At 38.6% G+C, this 18276-nt stretch overlaps 1 protein-coding gene across 9 annotated transcripts in view; it reads right to left on the bottom strand.

The window, feature by feature from the left end:
* THSD7B (thrombospondin type 1 domain containing 7B) overlaps window positions 1-18276 on the bottom strand; it is a 1262144-nt gene that overhangs the window by 98218 nt on the left and 1145650 nt on the right. The gene's annotated exons all lie outside the window — the stretch shown is intronic.

The following is an 18276-nucleotide window of genomic DNA, read 5'->3' as shown; positions in this document are numbered from 1 at the left end:
AAGTCATGTCCGACTCTTTGTGACCCAAAAAGGCAGCTTATGGTGGGTGAAAGACTAGTAGCAAGATACATGAATCTAGTTACTTTGCGTCACTTTGCATCAAGAAGGAACAACTTTTTTTTTTTTGTAATTATGCTCCAGTTCTGCTTTCAAAATCAGGCTGAATCAGGGACTTCCTTTGAAATGGGACCCTTATGTGGCTTCATTTTCTTTTCAGTTCTTCTTCCTTATTACATTATTGGTTTCTCCTTAGAATATTCCTTAATAATTCATTTATACTGAACTATTGGCTTAGGATCCAACTTTGGAAGAAACCAACCTGATACACCCTAAACCATGTTACACACACACACACACACACACACACACACACACTTTTGAGGGGGACCATAGATCTAAATGTATACCCATTTAGCATTCCCTCCAGAGAGGGTCCTCCCGCCCCCAACCTAGGTAAATGCAAGATCCACCTTTCCCACCAGGGCTGCCAAAACTGGTCTGCTTTCCCCACCAGAATGATGTTATTGCGAACCAGGGAAACAGGAAAAAAGGTACAGTCTCTATCCTCACGGAGAAGGCAATGGCACCCTACTCCAGTACTCTTGCCTGGAAAATCCCATGGATGGAGGAGCCTGGTAGGCTGCAGTCCATGGGGTCGCGAAGAGTCGGACATGACTGAGTGACTTCACTTTCACTTTACTTTCATAGATCTAAATATGAAAATGAAATCTATAAGCTTTTTAGAAAAACATAAAGGTGAATGCTTTTATAGCTCTGGGTTAGGGAAAATAGATATGACCCATAATATATTACTAGAGAAGGAAATGGCAGCCCACTCCAGAATTCTTGTCTGGAGAATCCTGTGGGCAGAGGAGCCTGGTGGGCTGCCATCTGTGGGGTCACACAAAGTCAGACATGACTGAAGTGACTTAGAACAGCAGCAGCATAATATAAAACAATAAACTGGATGACACTGAACTAAAATCTTCTGCTAAAACAAAACAAAAAACCCATAGTAATGAAGTAAAAAAACAAACAAACTAGAGGTTACTAGGAGAAAATATTAATAATGCATTTATCTGACAAAGGACTTATATCTAGAATATTTAAGGAATTTCTTTAAATCAATAATAAAAATAGAGTGATGTCTGCAAAATGGTGAAAATAACAACTGTCTGTGGACAAGATGCCTTTGTAAAAATTCCAGAACCCGAGGATGAGATTGAAGCAACCCTGTGCACTAGAGAAAGAGAAAAACTACATTAGAAAATAAAACGGATGGTTTCACTTTGACTGCAATTCCCCACCCCCACCCAGGCTGGCACACTGCTGTCTCCACAGGGTTGCCCTGGACCTACAGTTCCTCCAGTGGTAGCAAGAGAGCCCAGGATGCACAACTAGCTTCTCCATTGTTGCAGGATGCTCTCAGAAGGCCCCCCTTAGGTCTTGCCTCATGGGGATCACTGGGAGAACCATAAGCCAGTCCACTGTGGATCAGCTACAGATAGGAAAGTAGAGGGGATACACAGCAACCAGCACACAGATCTCGGCAGACAATGTTTCTTCTGCTTGTGGCACCCAGTATGCTTTGCCCATGTGCATAGCTGAGCTGGTGGCTCTCTGTGGCCAGGAAGCCAAATCAGCAGGTCTGATTTGGGTCCCCAGCAAATGGGCCACCCTCGCCGTGGACACCATTTTATAGCCTAACCTGGACAATGAAGCAAATCAGCAGCCCTGCTCAAGTACTGAGCCAAGCCTCTAGTCCCATCTAACCAGGAAGCTTTGCCAGACACCATATCTAACTACAGAGTTCACCCAACGGCCAGTTTTATTAGAGGACCAAGCCAGCAGCCCTCCACAGCTGTTAGGGAGAGCCTCCAGTTATGACTAATTAGTTAGTGCAGCCAGATAGCCTGGGCAACCATGGATGTCATCCTACAGCCTTGCTCAGGCAAGAGCAAGCCAGCAGTTTAACCCAAATACAAAGTATAACCTCCAGGCCTGCCTAACCATGGAGCCTGACAGTTATCATGGGCAGGCTTGCAGCCAATCCTACATTTTGGAACTCAGTATACCACAGCACCCAGCAACAGAGTCTGTCCTATGGTCCTACCCAACTGTTGAGCAGTTGTGTCCTCACCCAGGCAGGGAACACTGCCAGTAACACTGTCCAATTATGGAGTCTCACAAGTGGTACCATGCTGTCATGGAACACAGCCTGTGACCCTGTCCAACCAATGGTGGTTACTGAGCCTAGGTAATGGCTCCATCTGATGTAGATCCAAACCATCAGCCTGGCTTCACCAGTGAGCCAATCCCATGGTCCCACTTGAATGTGGAGCCTGGCCAGCACACCCCTGACCTCAGAGCCTGGGCAACGGCCTGGCCCAACTAGAGATCAGAACAGCAAGCCTCATCCGCTTGTATACATGACAAGGTAACCCATCCTAACCCCCAAACTAAGCTGACTGATGAGGTCTTTCCTTGCTTAAGGGAAACTTTACAAGGTGGAAGAAGAGGCTGCTTCCTGAGATGCACAGCTACCAATGCAGAGACAGAAGGATCACAAAGAATAACGCAAACAGAAAAACATGACAATACCAAAAAAATAATAAAATCCAAAAACTGATTCTAAATAAATGAAGATACAGGTACTACCTGCAAACAGTTCAGAATGATCCTCTTAAAAATTTCAGTGAACATACAGATAACAAAACAAATTTGGCAAACATTGCATGAACAAAATGAGACATTCCACAAAGATAAAACACACACACACACACACACACACACACACATCAAAAAAACAGAAAACAATTAGACAAACAAAACAGGAAACCCCAGAGCTGACACATACAATGCCTGCACCAAAAAATTCAATAGAGAGATTCAACAGCAAACTTGACAAAGCAGAAAAGAAATCAGAGAACTCAAAGATAAGTCATTTGAACTTAGCCAGTTAAAGCAAAAAAACAAAAAGAATGAAAGAGTGAAGAAAGCCTTTGGCGCATATGGGACAGCAAAAGAAAGAATATATATATTATGGGAATCCCAGAAGAAGAGGGGTAGAAAAGGATAGAATGTCTATTTAAAAAATCATGGCAGAAAATTTTTCCAAATGTGGGAAGAAAAATGAACATCAGATTCATGAAGCTACAAATCCCCAACAGGCTGAAATTAAAATGAGTTACACCAAGACATAAATAAATTGTCAAAAGTGGAATACAAAGAGAGAATTTTGTAATCACAACACAAAACATACATAAAAACATAGACATGTATAAAAATCCCAAGTAAAGATACAGTCAAGGTCAGATTCTCTAGTATACATTGATGGTGCATACATTTAAATAGAGCAGGGCCCTATTATGGTCCCCACTCCCCATGTCTTCTGCTTGCCTTTTGCCTGTGGAAAAACTTAAGCCAAACAACAAGCTTAATCAGAGAAGTCAGAAAATGCAGAAGCAAAGGAAAGCAGTCAAACAGGACAAAATAATAGTTTAGTCATCAAGCAAGGACCTTTAGTTCCACTCCTACCCAGTTGAAGAAGGTAATTACATGGTGACCACACTACAGCCATAACATAAACTTCCACCATTCTGAGAATGGGCCTCAAAGAAATGGGAATGAACTGACCCTGGAATTCAAGATTAACAGTACCTAAAACAATCATGATGATGCTGATCAGACCACCACATGACCAAGTTCAAGGTGACTGTCACAGCTGACTGTGCTGTTTCTGCATGTAGCCTCCTCCTTCTATCTATAAAAGTCAGGCTTTGGACCAGGAGTCTGCCTTATCTCCCCCCAGCTGTAAGCATCCAAAATAAAGCAAACTTGCCTTCTAACAACCTTGCTTTTTTATTGCCTTCCAAGGAGCAATTAGCCAGACCCCTACTTTCAGTGAAAAACAATCACTTTCAACTCTAGTTTAAATGTAGAGTAAAAGGTATTTAAAATAGCTATAACTATAATACTTTATTATGGGATATAAAACATTAATAATGTATGTCAGTTATACATATTGAGGGTGGGAAGATTTGGGAGAATGGCATTGAAACATGTGAAATGTCATGTATGAAACGAGATGCCAGTCCAGGTTCAATGCACGATGCTGGATGCTTGGGGTTGGTGCACTGGGACGACCCAGAGGGATGGTATGGGGAGGGAGGAGGGAGGAGGGTTCAGGATGGGGAACACATGTATAATTTTTTTAAATTAAAATTGAAAAAATAAATAAATAAATAAATTCTAAAAAAAAAAAAATAATGTATGTCAGTTATAATAGCAAAAACCTAAAACATGAGTGGGGGAGAGGGGTAAAAATAGAGTTTTTTAAATATTATTAACAAAGTTATCAGCTTAAAATAAGATATTATCACTGTAAAGTATTTTATGCAAACCCTGTAGTAACCACAAAGGAAAAATCTGTGGTAGATACACTGAAGGTTAAGATAAAAGACTCAAAGCATGCCACCATAAAAAGTTACCAAATCACAAAGGAAGTTAAGCAGGAGAGGAGGAAATGAACTACCAGTCAGTCAAAATACAATCAACAAAATGGCAATAAGATGGTACACGAATAATTATTAATACTTCAAAAATAAGCCCGGCCTTACTTGCTCCACAGCATATGGAATCTTCCTGGGCAAGAGATTGAATCCATGTCGCCTGGACTGGCAAGCAAATTCTTATCCACTAAGCCACCAGGGAAGGGCCTAGAAATAGATTTGCAGCTTCCCTGGTGGCTTTGTGGTAAAGAATCCACCTCAAGGCAGGAGTTCTGGATTCAATGCCTGGGGTGGAAAGATCCACTGGAGAAGGGAATGGCAACCCACTCCAGTCGTCTTGCCTGGAGAATTTCGTGGTCAGACGAACAGGGCAGATTACAGTCCATGGGGTCGCAAAGAGTAGGATATGACTGAGCAACTAACGCTTTCACTTTGACCAAACATAAGCCTCTTGAGAAATCTGTATGCAGGTCAGGAAGCAACAGTTAGAACTGGACATGGAACAACAGACTGGTTCCAAATAGGAAAAGGAGTACGTCAAGGCTGTATATTGTCTCCCTGCTTATTTAACTTCTATGCAGAGTACATCATGAGAAACACTGGACTGGAAGAAACACAAGCTGGAATCAAGATTGCCGGGAAAAATATCAATAATCTCAGATATGCAGATGACACCACCCTTATGGCAGAAAGTGAAGAGGAACTAAAAAACCACTTGATGAAACTGAAAGTGGAGAGTGAAAAAGTTGGCTTAAAGCTCAACATTCAGAAAACGAATATCATGGCACCTGGTACCATCACTTCATGGGAAATAAATGGGGAAACAGTGTCAGACTTTATTTTTGGGGGCTCCAAAATCACTGCAGATGGTGACTGCAGCCATGAAACTAAAAGACGCTTACTCCTTAGAAGAAAGTTATGACCAACTTAGATAATATATTCAAAAGCAGAGACATTATTTTGCCAACAAAATTCCGTCTAGTCAAGGCTTTGGTTTTTCCTGTGGTCATGTATGGATGTGAGAGTTGGACTGTGAAGAAAGCTATGCGTTGAAGAATTGATGCTTTTGAACTGTGGTGTTGGAGAAGACTCTTGAGAGTCCCTTGGACTGCAAGGAGATCCAACCAGTCCATACTGAAGGAGATCAGCCCTGGGATTTCTTTGGAAGGAATGATGCTAAAGCTGAAACTCCAGTCCTTTGGCCACCTCACGCGAAGAGTTGACTCATTGGAGAAGACTCTGATGCTGGGAGGGATTGGAGGCAGGAGGAGAAGGGGACAACAGAGGATGAGATGGCTGGATGGCATCGCTGACTGGATGGACGTGAGTCTGAGTGAACTCCAGGAATTGGTGATGGACAGGGAGGCCTGGCATGCTACGATTCATGAGGTCGCAAAGAGTTGGACACGACAGAGCGACTGAACTGAACTGAACTGAAGCAGATTAAATTCTCTAAATCAAAAACCACAGAATAATTGAATGGAGATTTTAAAAATCCAACAATATGCTGCCTATGAGAGAGTCATTTTAGCTTTAAGAATACACATTTGTTGAAAACGAAAGGAAGAAAAAGATTCCAAGAAAATGGAAACCAGAAGAGGGCAGAAGTGACTATACTTATCTCAGACAAAGTGGCCTATAAGTTAAAAACAGTCACAGGAGACAACGATCATCATTATAGAATAATAAATGGATCAATTCATCAAGAAGATGAAAGAATTATAAGTATGCACCTAACAACAGAGCACCTAAATATATAAAGCAAATACCTACAGAACTAAAAGGAAAATAAATAGCATATAGTAAGAGTAAGGAACTTGGGCTTCCCTTGCTGCTCAGCTGGTAAAGAATCTGCCTGCAATGTAGGAGACCTGGGTTTGATCCCTGGGTTGGGAAGATCCCCTGGAGAAGGGGCAAGCTACCCACTCCAGTATTCTGGCCTGGAGAATCCCATGGATTGTATAGTCCATGGGGTCACAAAGAGTCAGACACAACTGAGTGACTTTCACTTTTAATACTCTACTATCAAACGGACAGGCATTCAGACAGATAGTGAAAATGTAAATGGTGGATTTAAACAGTATCATAGGCAAAATGGACCTAACAGACATATATAAACATATCACTTAGCTGCAGTAGCATATACATTATTCTCAATTTTCAACAGAATATTTTTCAGAAGAGATCATGTTAAGCCATAAAACAAGTCCAAACAAATTCAGGAAAATTTAAATTATATCAACTATTTTTTCCTACACAATAGTATGAAACTAAAAACCAGTACCATGAGAAAATGTGGAAAATTCACAGTATGTCATAATGAAACAACCCCCTCCTGAATGATCAATGGGTTAAAGACGAAATCAAAAGGAAAATCCAAGAATATTTTGAGACAAATAAAATGGAAACATAGCCTACCAAAATGTTTTTTTTAAAAAAGAAAATGTATGGGATTCAACAAAAGCAGTTCTAAGAGGGAAGTTTATAACTATAAAAGGTTACACTAAAAAAAAAAAAAAAAAAAAGGAAAGAAAACCTCAAATAAATAACCTACCATTACACTCAAAGAACTACAAAAAGAATAGACTAAGCCTAAAGTTAGCAAAAAGGAAGGAAATAATAAAGATGAGAGCAGAAATAAGTAGAGAATAAAAACAATATCAGGAAAAATAAGACTTGGTTATTCAAGAGGATTTAAAAACTTACAAACCTTTAGAGAGGATCATCAAGGAAAAAAAGATAGAGGACTCAAATAAATTTTAACATGAAAAAAAAGATTTACAACTGATACCATAGAAATACAAAAGGATCATAAAGGCCAACTATTAACAATTACATGTCAATAAATTAGACAACTTAGAAGAAACAGATAAATTACTAGAAACATACAATCTACCATGACTGGATCATGAAGAAATAGAAACTGAATAGACCAAACATCAATAAAGAGATGGAATCAAGAATCAGAAACTTCCCAACACAGAAAACCCTAGGACCAGATGGCATACCCAGAAAATCCTAGCAAATATTTAAAGACGAATTCATTCCAATCCTTCTCAAACTCTCAAAAAATAGAAGAGTAGGGAATACTTCCAAAATCAATTTAAAAGGCCAGGATTACCCTGATAACAAAACAGAGTACAACAAAAGAAACAATCAACAAAACGAGAAGCCAACACATAGGATTGACTAAAATATTTGCAAGTCATACATAAGTTTAAAGATAGTTCATACAACTCAGTAGCAAAAAATCAAATAATCCAATTAAAAAGGGTAAAGAACCCAACTAGATATCTTTTCTAAAAATGACATACAAATGGCCAACAGCTATAGGAAAAGATGCATAACATCTGTAGAGATGTTACATTACTACTACTACTACTACTACTACTAAGTCGCTTCAGTCGTGTCCGACTCTGTGCGACCCCATGGACTACAGCCTACCAGGCTTCTCCGTCCATGGGATTCTCCAGGCAAGAACATTGGAGTGGGTTGCCATTTCCTTCTCCAGTGCATGAAAGTGAAAAGTCAAAGTGAAGTCGCTCAGTCGTGTCCGACTCTTAGCGACCCCATGGACCTCAGCCTACCAGGCTCCTCCATCCATGGGATTTTCTGGGCAACAGTACTGCAGTGGGGTGCCATTGCCTTCTCCCAGATGTTACATTAGGAAAATGCAAATCAAAATCACAATGAAATATCATTTATTAGCTGCTAGAATGGTTACCATCAAAAATACAAGCAATAACAAGTGTTAGCAAGGATGTGGAGAAAACCACTGGGCATTGCACACTGTCACTGAAAACGTACATTGCTAAAGCTATTATGGAAAATAGTAGAGAGGTACCTCAAACAATTTAAAACAGTACTACTATAATATTCAGCAATCTCATATCTAGGTATATAACCAAAGGAAGTGAAATTGCTATCTTGAAGAGGTTATATGTATCTCGATTTTCATTGTAGTATTATTCATAACAGCCAAGATATGGAAATAGCCAGTGTCAGTTGACAGATGGATAAAGAAAAGGCGGTATATACATATGTGTGCTTGCGAAGTTGCTTCAGTTGTGTCCAACTCTTTGCACCCCATGGACTGTACTCCAACAGACCCCTCTGTCCATGGGATTCTCCAGGCAAGAATATTGGAAAGATTTGCCATGCTCTTCTCCATGGGATCTTCCCAACCCAGGAAATGAACCATGTCTCTTATGTTTCCTGTATTGGTAGGCACGTCGGGTTCTTTACAGCTAGAACTACCTGGGAAGGCCACATAATATATATATACACATATATAAAATATAATATTATTCAGCCTTAAAAAAGACAATCCTGCCATATGCAATAACATGGATGAAACTTGAGGGCATTATGCTAAGTGAAATAAGTCATATACAGAAAAATAAAAATACTGTATGATGTCATTTATATGTGGAATAAAAAATGTCAAAAATTTATAAAAACAGAGTTGAATAGTGGTTGCCATGGGCTAGGAAGTAGGAAAAGCAGAGAAATATTGGTCAAAGGTACAAACTTTCATTTACAAATAAATAAGTTCTGGGGATTTAATATATAGCATGATAACCATAGTTAATAATAATGTGTTGTACACTTGAAATTTGCTAAAATAGTAGATGTTACATGTTCTCACCATAAAGCTAGAAAGGTATTTATATGAGTTGAAGGATGTGTTACTTAACCTTATTGTGGAACTCATTTCACAATATATATGCATATCAAATTATTATATTATATACCTTTAAACTTATACAATGATATTTGCTAATCATTTCTCAGTAAATATAGGAGGAATAAACCACTTCCCCTACCCACAAAATAAATCAATAGATTAAAAAAACAAATATTTAAATGATTCGAACAGTTATTTTACAAATAAGATATCTAAATGGCCATAAGCCTATGAGAAGTTATTAATTATTATTAGTCTTCAGAGAAATGCAAATTAAAATCATGAGATATTACTACAAGCCCAATGGAATATCTAAAATTTAAGCATGAAAGAGAGTTCTCCTGACCACTGCCAAGGACAGACCCTCTAGTCATCTGTTGCCATCCAAGGAGGCCTGTCCATGTGGCAGGCAATGTCGAGTTTCCACTGAGTCAGAGATCTCCATTGGGTTCTTGTGCCCTAGCTTTTGGAACTCAAGTAAAGGCCCTTTCATTTCAGGTGAAATTCCTCTTGGTAGATTGGACCTAGGCTGGTGTTTTGGAGAGATCACGCCCTGAGCCTTTGGAGTGACAGCACCAACTCCAAGACCCTAGACAACCAGAAAACTAATCCTAGGGTGTACCAGATAGTGAGAACTCACACAAAGGGAACCATTTGAATACAAGACCAGCATCATCCAACCACTGGTAGCACCCTGTGCAGGACACCTCCCCTAAACAACGAACAAAACAAAAATACAAACCCAATAATCAGCAGACAGGATTACCACCTCACTCAGCCTTGCCTATCAGAGGAAAAACAAACCAAAAAAACTCAGCACAAATCTCACCCTATATGGAACTTACACAAACCACTGGACCAACCTTAGGAGGGCAGAAACCAAAAGGAAGAAAGAATTCAAACTTGAAGCCTGGGAAAAGGAGACCTCAAACACAATTAGTTAAAAAAAATAAATAATGAAAAGGCAGAGAAATACTACACAAATGAAGGAACAAACTAGAAACACAGAAGTCCAAACAACTGAAGAGGAAAAAAGCAAACTACCTGAAAAAGCATTCAGAATAATGATAGCAAAGATGATCAAACACCTTGAAAACAAAATGGAGAAAATGCAAGAATCAATTAACAAAGACCTAGAAGAATTAAAGAATAAACATACAGAGACAAAAAACACAGTTACTGAAATTAAAAATACTCTACAAGGAATCAATAGTAGAATATCTGAAGCAGAAGAATGAATCAGTGAGCTGGAAGATAAAATGGTGGAAATAACTTCTGAAGAGCAGAATAAAGTAAATAAGAATGAAAAGAACCGAGGATAGTCTCAGAGACCTCTGGGACAATATCAAATGCACCAACATTCAAATTATAAGGGTCCCAGAAGAAGAAAATGCAATGGCAACCCACTCCAGTACTCTTGCCTGGAAACTCCCATGGACGGAGGAGCCTGGTAGGCTGCAGTCCATGGGGTTGCAAAGAGTTGGACACAATTGAGCGACTTCACTTTCACTTTTCACTTTCATGCATTGGAGAAGGAAATGGCAACCCACTCCAGTGTTCTTGCCTGGAGAATCCCAGGGACGGGGGAGCCTGGTGGGCTGCCGTCTATGGGGTCGAACAGAGTTGGACACAACTGAAGTGACTTAGCAGCAGCATCAGCAGAAGAAGAAGAGAAAAAGAAAGGGTATGAGAAATTTTTTGAAGAGATTATAGTTGAAAATTTCCGAACATGGAAAAGGAAATAGTCAAGTCCAAGAGGCACAAAGAGTCCCACATAGGATAAACCTAAGGAGAAATATACCAAGACACATACTAATCAAACTAACAAAGACTAACCACAAAGAAAGAATACTAAAAGCAGCAAAGGAGAAGCAACAAGTAACATACAAGGGAAACCCCATATGCTTAACAGCTGATCTTTCAGCAGAAATTCTGCAGGGCAGAAGGGAATGCAGAATATATTTAAAGTATTAAAAGGGAAAAATCTACAACCAAGAGTATAGTATCTGGCAAGGATCTCATTCAGAATTTATGGAGAAATAAAAAGCTTTTCAGACAAGCAAAAGTTAAGAAAATTCAGTACCACCAAACCAACTTTCCAACAAATGTTAAACAGACTTACATAGTCAAGAAATACAAGAGAAGAAAAAAGATCTATAAAATCAACCCCAAACAATTAAGAAAATGGCAATAGGAACATATATATCAACAATTACTTTAAATGTAAATGGATAAATGCTCCAACCAAAATACAGACTGGCTGAATGGATACAAAAACAAGACCCATATATATGCTGTCTACAAGAAACCCACTTCAGATCTAAAGACACATATAGACTGAAGGTAAGAGGATGGAAAACTATATCCCATGCAAATGGGAAGCAAAAGAAAGCTGGAGTAGCAATCCTCATCTCAGACAAATAGACCTTAAAATAAAGAAGATTACAAGAGATAAGGAAAGACACTACATAATGATCAAGGTATCAACCCAAGAGGAAGACATAACAATTATAAATATCTATGCACCCAACATAGGAGCACCTCAATACATAAGACAAACACTAACAGACATAAAAGGAGAAACTGAAAGTAACACAGTAATAGTAGAAGACTTTAACACCCACTCACACCAATGGACAGATCATCAAAACAGAAAATTAATAAGGAAACACAAGTCTTAAATGATGCGTTAGATGATCTGGATCTCATTGATATTGTCAAGACATTTCATCCAAATGCAGAAGAATACACCTTCTTCTCAAGTGCACATGGAACATTCTCCAGGATAGACCACATCTTGGGTCACAAATCAAACCTCAGTACATTTAAGAAAACTGAAATCATATCAAGCATCTTCTCCAATCACAATGCTATGAGACTAGATATCAATTACAAGAAAAAAACTGTAAAAAACACAAACACATGGAGATTAAACAACATATTTCTTAAATAACCAAAAGCTTACTGAAGAAATCAAAAGGAAAATCAAAAAATTTCTAGAAACAAATGACAATAAAAACACGACAACTCAAAACATGAGATGCAGTGAAAGTAGTTCTAAGAGGGAAGTTTATAGCAATACAATCCTACCTCAAAAAACAAGAAAACATCAAATAGACAACCTACCTTTACACCTAAAACAACTGGAAAAAGAACAACGCCCCCCCCCCCCCCCGCCAAAATTCGTAGAAGGAAAGAAATCATAAAGATCCAAGCAGAAATAAAAGAAAAAGAAATGAAAGAAACAATAGTAAAGATTAATAAAACTAAAAACTGGTTCTTTAAGAAGATAAACAAAACCGACAAGCCTTTAGCCAGACTCATCAAGAAAAAAAGAGAGAGGAATCAAATCAACAAAATTAGAAATGAAAAAGGAGAGGTTACAACAGACAACAGAGAAATACAAAGGATTATAGGAGACTATTATGAATAACTATATGGTAATAAAATGGATAACCTGGAAGAAATGGATATATTCTTAGAAAAGTTCAATCTTCCAAGACTGAACCAGGAAGAAATAGAAATTATGAACAACCCAATTACAAGTACTGAAACTGAAGCTGTGAGCAAAAATCTTCCAAAAAACAAAAGCCCAGGACCAGATGGCTTCACAGGAGAATTCTATCAAACATTCAGAGAAGAGCTAATGCCTATCCTAAAAGTCTTTCAAAAAATTGCAGAGGAAGGAACACTTCCAAACTCATTCTATGAGGCCAGCATCACCCTGATACCAAACCAAGCAATGACAACACAAAAAAAGAAAACTACACCGAATATCACTGATGAACATAGATGCAAAAGTCCTCAACAAAATTTTAGCAAACAGAATTCAGCAACACATCAAAAAGCTCATATACCATGATCAAGCTGGGTTTATTCTAGGAATGCAAGGATTCTTCAATATATGCAAATTAATCAATGCAATACACTATATTAACAAATTGAAAGATAAAAACCATATGATAATCTCAATAGATGCAGAAAAAGACTTTGACAAAATTCAGCACCGATTTATGACTAAAACTCTTCAAAAAATGGGCATAGACGGAACCTACCTCAACATAGTAAAGGCCATATATAAGCCTACAGGAAGGCAATGGCACCCGACTCCAGTATTCTTGCCTGGAAAATCCCATGGGCAGAGAAGCCTGGTGGGCTGCAGTCCATGGGGTGAGAAGAGTCGGACATGACTGAGTGACTTCACTTTCACTTTTCACTTTCATGCAGAAGGAAATGGCAACCCACTCCAGTGTTCTTGCCTGGAGAATCCCAGGGACAGGGGAGCCTGGTGGGCTGCTGTCTATGGGGTTGCACAGAGTCGGACACGACTGAAGTGACTTAGCACCAGCAGCACAGGAAACATTATTCTCAATGGTGAAAAACTGAAAGCACGCCCCCTAAGATCAGGAACAGGACAAGGGTGTCCACTTTCACCACTATTATTCAACATAGTTCTGGAAGTCCTAGCTACAGCAATCAGAGAAGAAAAAGAAATAAAAGGAATTCAGATCAGAAAAGAGGTAAAGCTCTTACTGTTTGCAGATGACATGATACTGTACATAGAAAACCCTGAAGATAGTATCAGAAAATTACTAGAGCTAATCAGTGAATTTGGTGCAGTTGCAGGATACAAAATCAATATGGAGAAGTCACTTGCATTTCTATATATTAACAGTGAAAAATCAGAAAGAGAAATTAGGGAATCAATCCCATTCACCATTACAACAAAAAGAATTAAATATCTAGGAATAAATTTACCTAAGGAGACAAACAAACTGTACACAGAAAATCAAAAAGATATACACAGAAAGACATCAAAGATGACATAAACAGATTGAGAGTTATTCCATGTTCCTGCGTAGGAAGAATCAATATTGTGAAAATGCCTATACTACCAAAAGCAATCTACAGATTCAATGCAACCCTATCAAATTACCAATAGCATTTTTCAAAGAACTAGAACAAAAAATTTCACAATTCATATGGAAACACAAAAGACCCTGAATAGCCAAAGTAGTATTGAGAAGGAAGAATGGAGCTGGAGGAATCAACCTTCCTGACTTCAGATTATATACAAAGCTACAGTCATCAAGACAGTATGATACTGGCACAAAAACAGAAACATAGAAAAATGGAACAAGACAGAAAGCCCAGACCTAAACCCAGGCACCTATGGGTAACTTATTTTTGACAAAGGAGGCAAGAATATACAATGGGGCAAAGACAGCCTCTTCAATAAATGGTGCTGGGAAAACTGGACAGCTACATGCAAAAGAGTGAAATCAGAACACTTCCTAATACCATACACAAAGATAAATTCAAAATGGATTAAAGTCCTAAATGTAAGACCAGAAACTATAAAACTCTTAGAGGAAAACATAGGCAGAACACTAGATGACATAAATCAAAGCAAGATCTTCTATGACCCACTTCCTAGAGTAATGGAAATAAAAACAAAAGTAAACAAGTGGGACCTGATTAAACTTAAAAGCTTTTGCACAGCAAAGGAAACTATAAGCAAGATGAAAAGACAGCCCTAGGAATGGGAGAAAATAACAGCAAATGAAACAATTGACAAAGGATTAATTTCCAAAATACAAAAGCAGCTAATACAACTCAATACTAGGAAAACAAACAACCCAATCAAAAAGTGGGAAAAAGACCTAAACAGACATTTCTCCAAAGAAGACATACAGATGGCTAACAAACACATGAAAAGATCCTTAACATTGCTCATTATTAGAGAAATGCACATCAAAACCACAATGAGATATCTCCTTACACGGGTCAGAATGGCCATCATCAAAAGGTTTACAAACAATAAATGCTGGAGAGGGTGTGGAGAAAAGGGAACACTCTTGCACTGTTGGTGGGAATGTAAATTGATACAGCCACTATGGAGGACGGTACAGAGATTCCTTAAAAACTAGGAATAAAACCACCATATGACCCAGCAATCCCACTCCTAGGCATATACCCTGAGGAAACCAAAATTGAAAAAGACACATGTATCCTATTGTTCACTGCAGGACTATTTACAATAGCTAGAACATGGAAGCAACCTAGATGTCCATAGACAGATGAATGGATAAAGAAGTGGTGGTACATATACACAATGGAATATTACTCAGCCATAAAAAGGAATGCATTTGAGTCAGTTCTGATGAGTTGGGTGAACCTAGAACCTATTATACAGAGTGAAGTGAGTCAGAAAGAGAAAGATAAATATCATATTCTAATGCATATATACTGAATCTAGAAAAATGGCACTAAAGATTTATTTTTAGGGCAGCAATGGAGAAACAGACATAGAGAATAGAATTATGGACATGGGGAGAGGGGAGGAGAGGATGAGATGTATGGAAAGAGTAACATGGAAACTTATGTTACCATATGTAAAACAGATAGCCAATGGGAATTTGCTGTATGGCTCAGGAAACTCAAACAGGGGCTCTGGATCAATCTAGAGGGGTGTGATGGGGTGGGAGATGGGAGGGAGGTTCAGAAAAGAGGGGATATATGTATACCTGTGGATGATTCATGTTGAGGTTTGATAGAAAACAACAAAATTCTGTAAAGCAATTATACTTCAATAAAAAAAAAAAAAATTAAAAAAAGAATGAAAAAAAAACCACCCAAAACTTCAAGTGTAGATGAGGATGTATTAGAATTAAAACTTTCACATATTGCTGAAATTAATCTAAAATAATTCTATAACTTCAAAAATTGTCTGACCATTCCTCTTGAAAGTGAAAGAAAGTGAAAGTGAAGTCGCTCAGTCATGTCCGACTTTTTGTGACTCTGTGGACTGTAGCCCACCATGGTCCTCTATCCATGGGATTCTCCAGGCAAGAATACTGGAGTGGGTTGCCATTTCCTTCTCCAGGGGGATCTTCCTGACCCAGGGATCGAACCCAGGTCTCCTGCATTGCAGGCAGACGCTTTAACCTCTGAGCCACCAGGACCATTTCTCTTAATATACTCCTATTCTATGGTCCAGCTATTTCTTTCCTCAATATGTACTCAAGAAAAATGAGTGCATACATCCACAAATGATTCATAGAATACTCAAAGAAGCTATATTCATAATAGTCCTAAATTGAAAATGACCCAAATGTCTACTAATAAGAGAATTGAAAATAAATTATGCCTATAATAAAATACTATTAAGCAACAAAAAGGAAAAACTACTGACCTTCTCACCAACACTTATAAATATCAAAGACATATTGAGCAAAATAAGCTAATCACATGCATATATTGTGTGATTCCATTTATATAATGTAAAAGACATACTATTGAGCTAATAATTTCACATATAAAAGAGTAGATATTACATTATTACTACAAGAAGACAAAAGTAAAATGTGTGAAAGAAATACAGAGAGTGACTAAGTTGGGGCAGGGAACTCTGCATATATACTGAAAAGTAAAGATCTGTCTAGTCAAAGCTGTGGTTTTTCCAGTAGTCATGTATGGATGTGAGAGTTGGACCATAAAGAAAGCTGAGCACTGAACAATCAATGCTTTTGAATTGTGTTGGAGAAGACTCTTGAGAGTCCCTTGGACTGCAAGGAGATCCAACCAGTCAATCCTAAAAGAAATCAGTCCTAAATATTCATTAGAAGGACTGATGCTGAAGCTGAAGCTCTAATACTTTGGTGACCTGATGCAAAGAACTGACTCATTGGAATAGTCCCTGATGCTGGGAAAGATTGAAGGCAGGAGGAGAAGGGGACGCCAGACAATGAGATGGTTGGATGGCATTACCAACTTGATGGACACAAGTTTGAGCAAGCTCTTGGAGTTAGTGATGGACAAGGAACCCTGGCATACTGCAGTTCAATTCAGTTTCAGTTCAGTTCAGTCGCTCAGTCATGTCCGACTCTTTGAGACCCCATGAATTGCAGCACACCAGGCCTCCCTGTCCATCACCAAATCCCGGAGTTAACTCAAACTCACGTCCATCGAGTTGGTGATGCCATCCAGCCATCTCATCCTCTGTAGCCCCCTTCTCCTCCTGCCCCCAATCCCTCCCAGCATCAGAGTCTTTTCCAATGAGTCAACTCTTCGCATGAGGTGGCCAAAGTACTAGAGTTTCAGCTTTAGCATCATTCCTTCCAAAGAATACCCAGGGCTGATCTTTAGAATGGACTGGTTGGATCTTCTTGCAGTCCAAGGGACTCTCAAAGAGTCTTCTCTAACACCACAGTTCAAAAGCATCAATTTGTCAGCGCTCAGCTTTCTTCACAGTCCAACTCTCACATCCTTACATGGCCACTGGAAAAACCATAGCCTTGACTAGACAGGGGTCACAAAGTGTTGGACAAGACTGAGCAACTGAACTGACTGAAGGGTGCTAAAATCAGCCCGTATTTTGATGTGTTTGGTTTTTAGTCAGATGTATAAAAAGTAAAAAGGCATAAATTGTAGCTTTAAATTTTGTGCATTTTAATTTGTAAAGATTACTGAAAATGTCCTAGACAGCAAGAACCTACTAGCACAGGGAACTGCTCTGCATTATGTGCAGCCTGGATGCGAAGGGGAATCTGGGGGAGAATGGATACATGCATATGTATGGCTAAGTCCCTTTACTGTCCACCTGAAACTCACACAGCATTGTTAATTGGCTATACTCTAATATAACATGGAAAGTTAAAAAGAAGTCCTAGAATTGGAAGAGGAAAATGCCCATGTAAAAACCTAAACCATCTAACAGTGGGTAACAGAACAATGCAACATGGACAAAAAAGTATCTGGCAATAGGTGAAAATGAGAGGTAAAATGTAGGAAAAATGGTAATGGCCTTAGAATACACTGAAGCACTTGAAATTTTGTTAAAATGAAGCAAACAGAAAAATGAGGTATCATTTCAACTTGCTTGAGGTGATATTTATAACTAGAACAAGAGTAACATGCACTTAAAAGCAAAAATGGTCTAATAAAAAAGAGAAAAAGACTAATTCCTACGTAGACATCTACTAATAATATATGATTATGTGAGACACGGAAACTGACAAAATCATCTAGTATATGTATAATATCAGATAAGATCATAATGACAATTGGGGCTTCCTC

This window comes from Bos grunniens, chromosome 2 (genome assembly GCF_055505025.1).
Source record: "Bos grunniens cultivar Pamir isolate PY7600 chromosome 2, Bosgru_T2T1.0, whole genome shotgun sequence".
Taxonomy (NCBI): Eukaryota; Metazoa; Chordata; class Mammalia; order Artiodactyla; family Bovidae; genus Bos; species Bos grunniens.
Note: the sequence above shows the minus strand (reverse complement) of the source record. Positions and strands in the feature narration are given on the sequence as shown.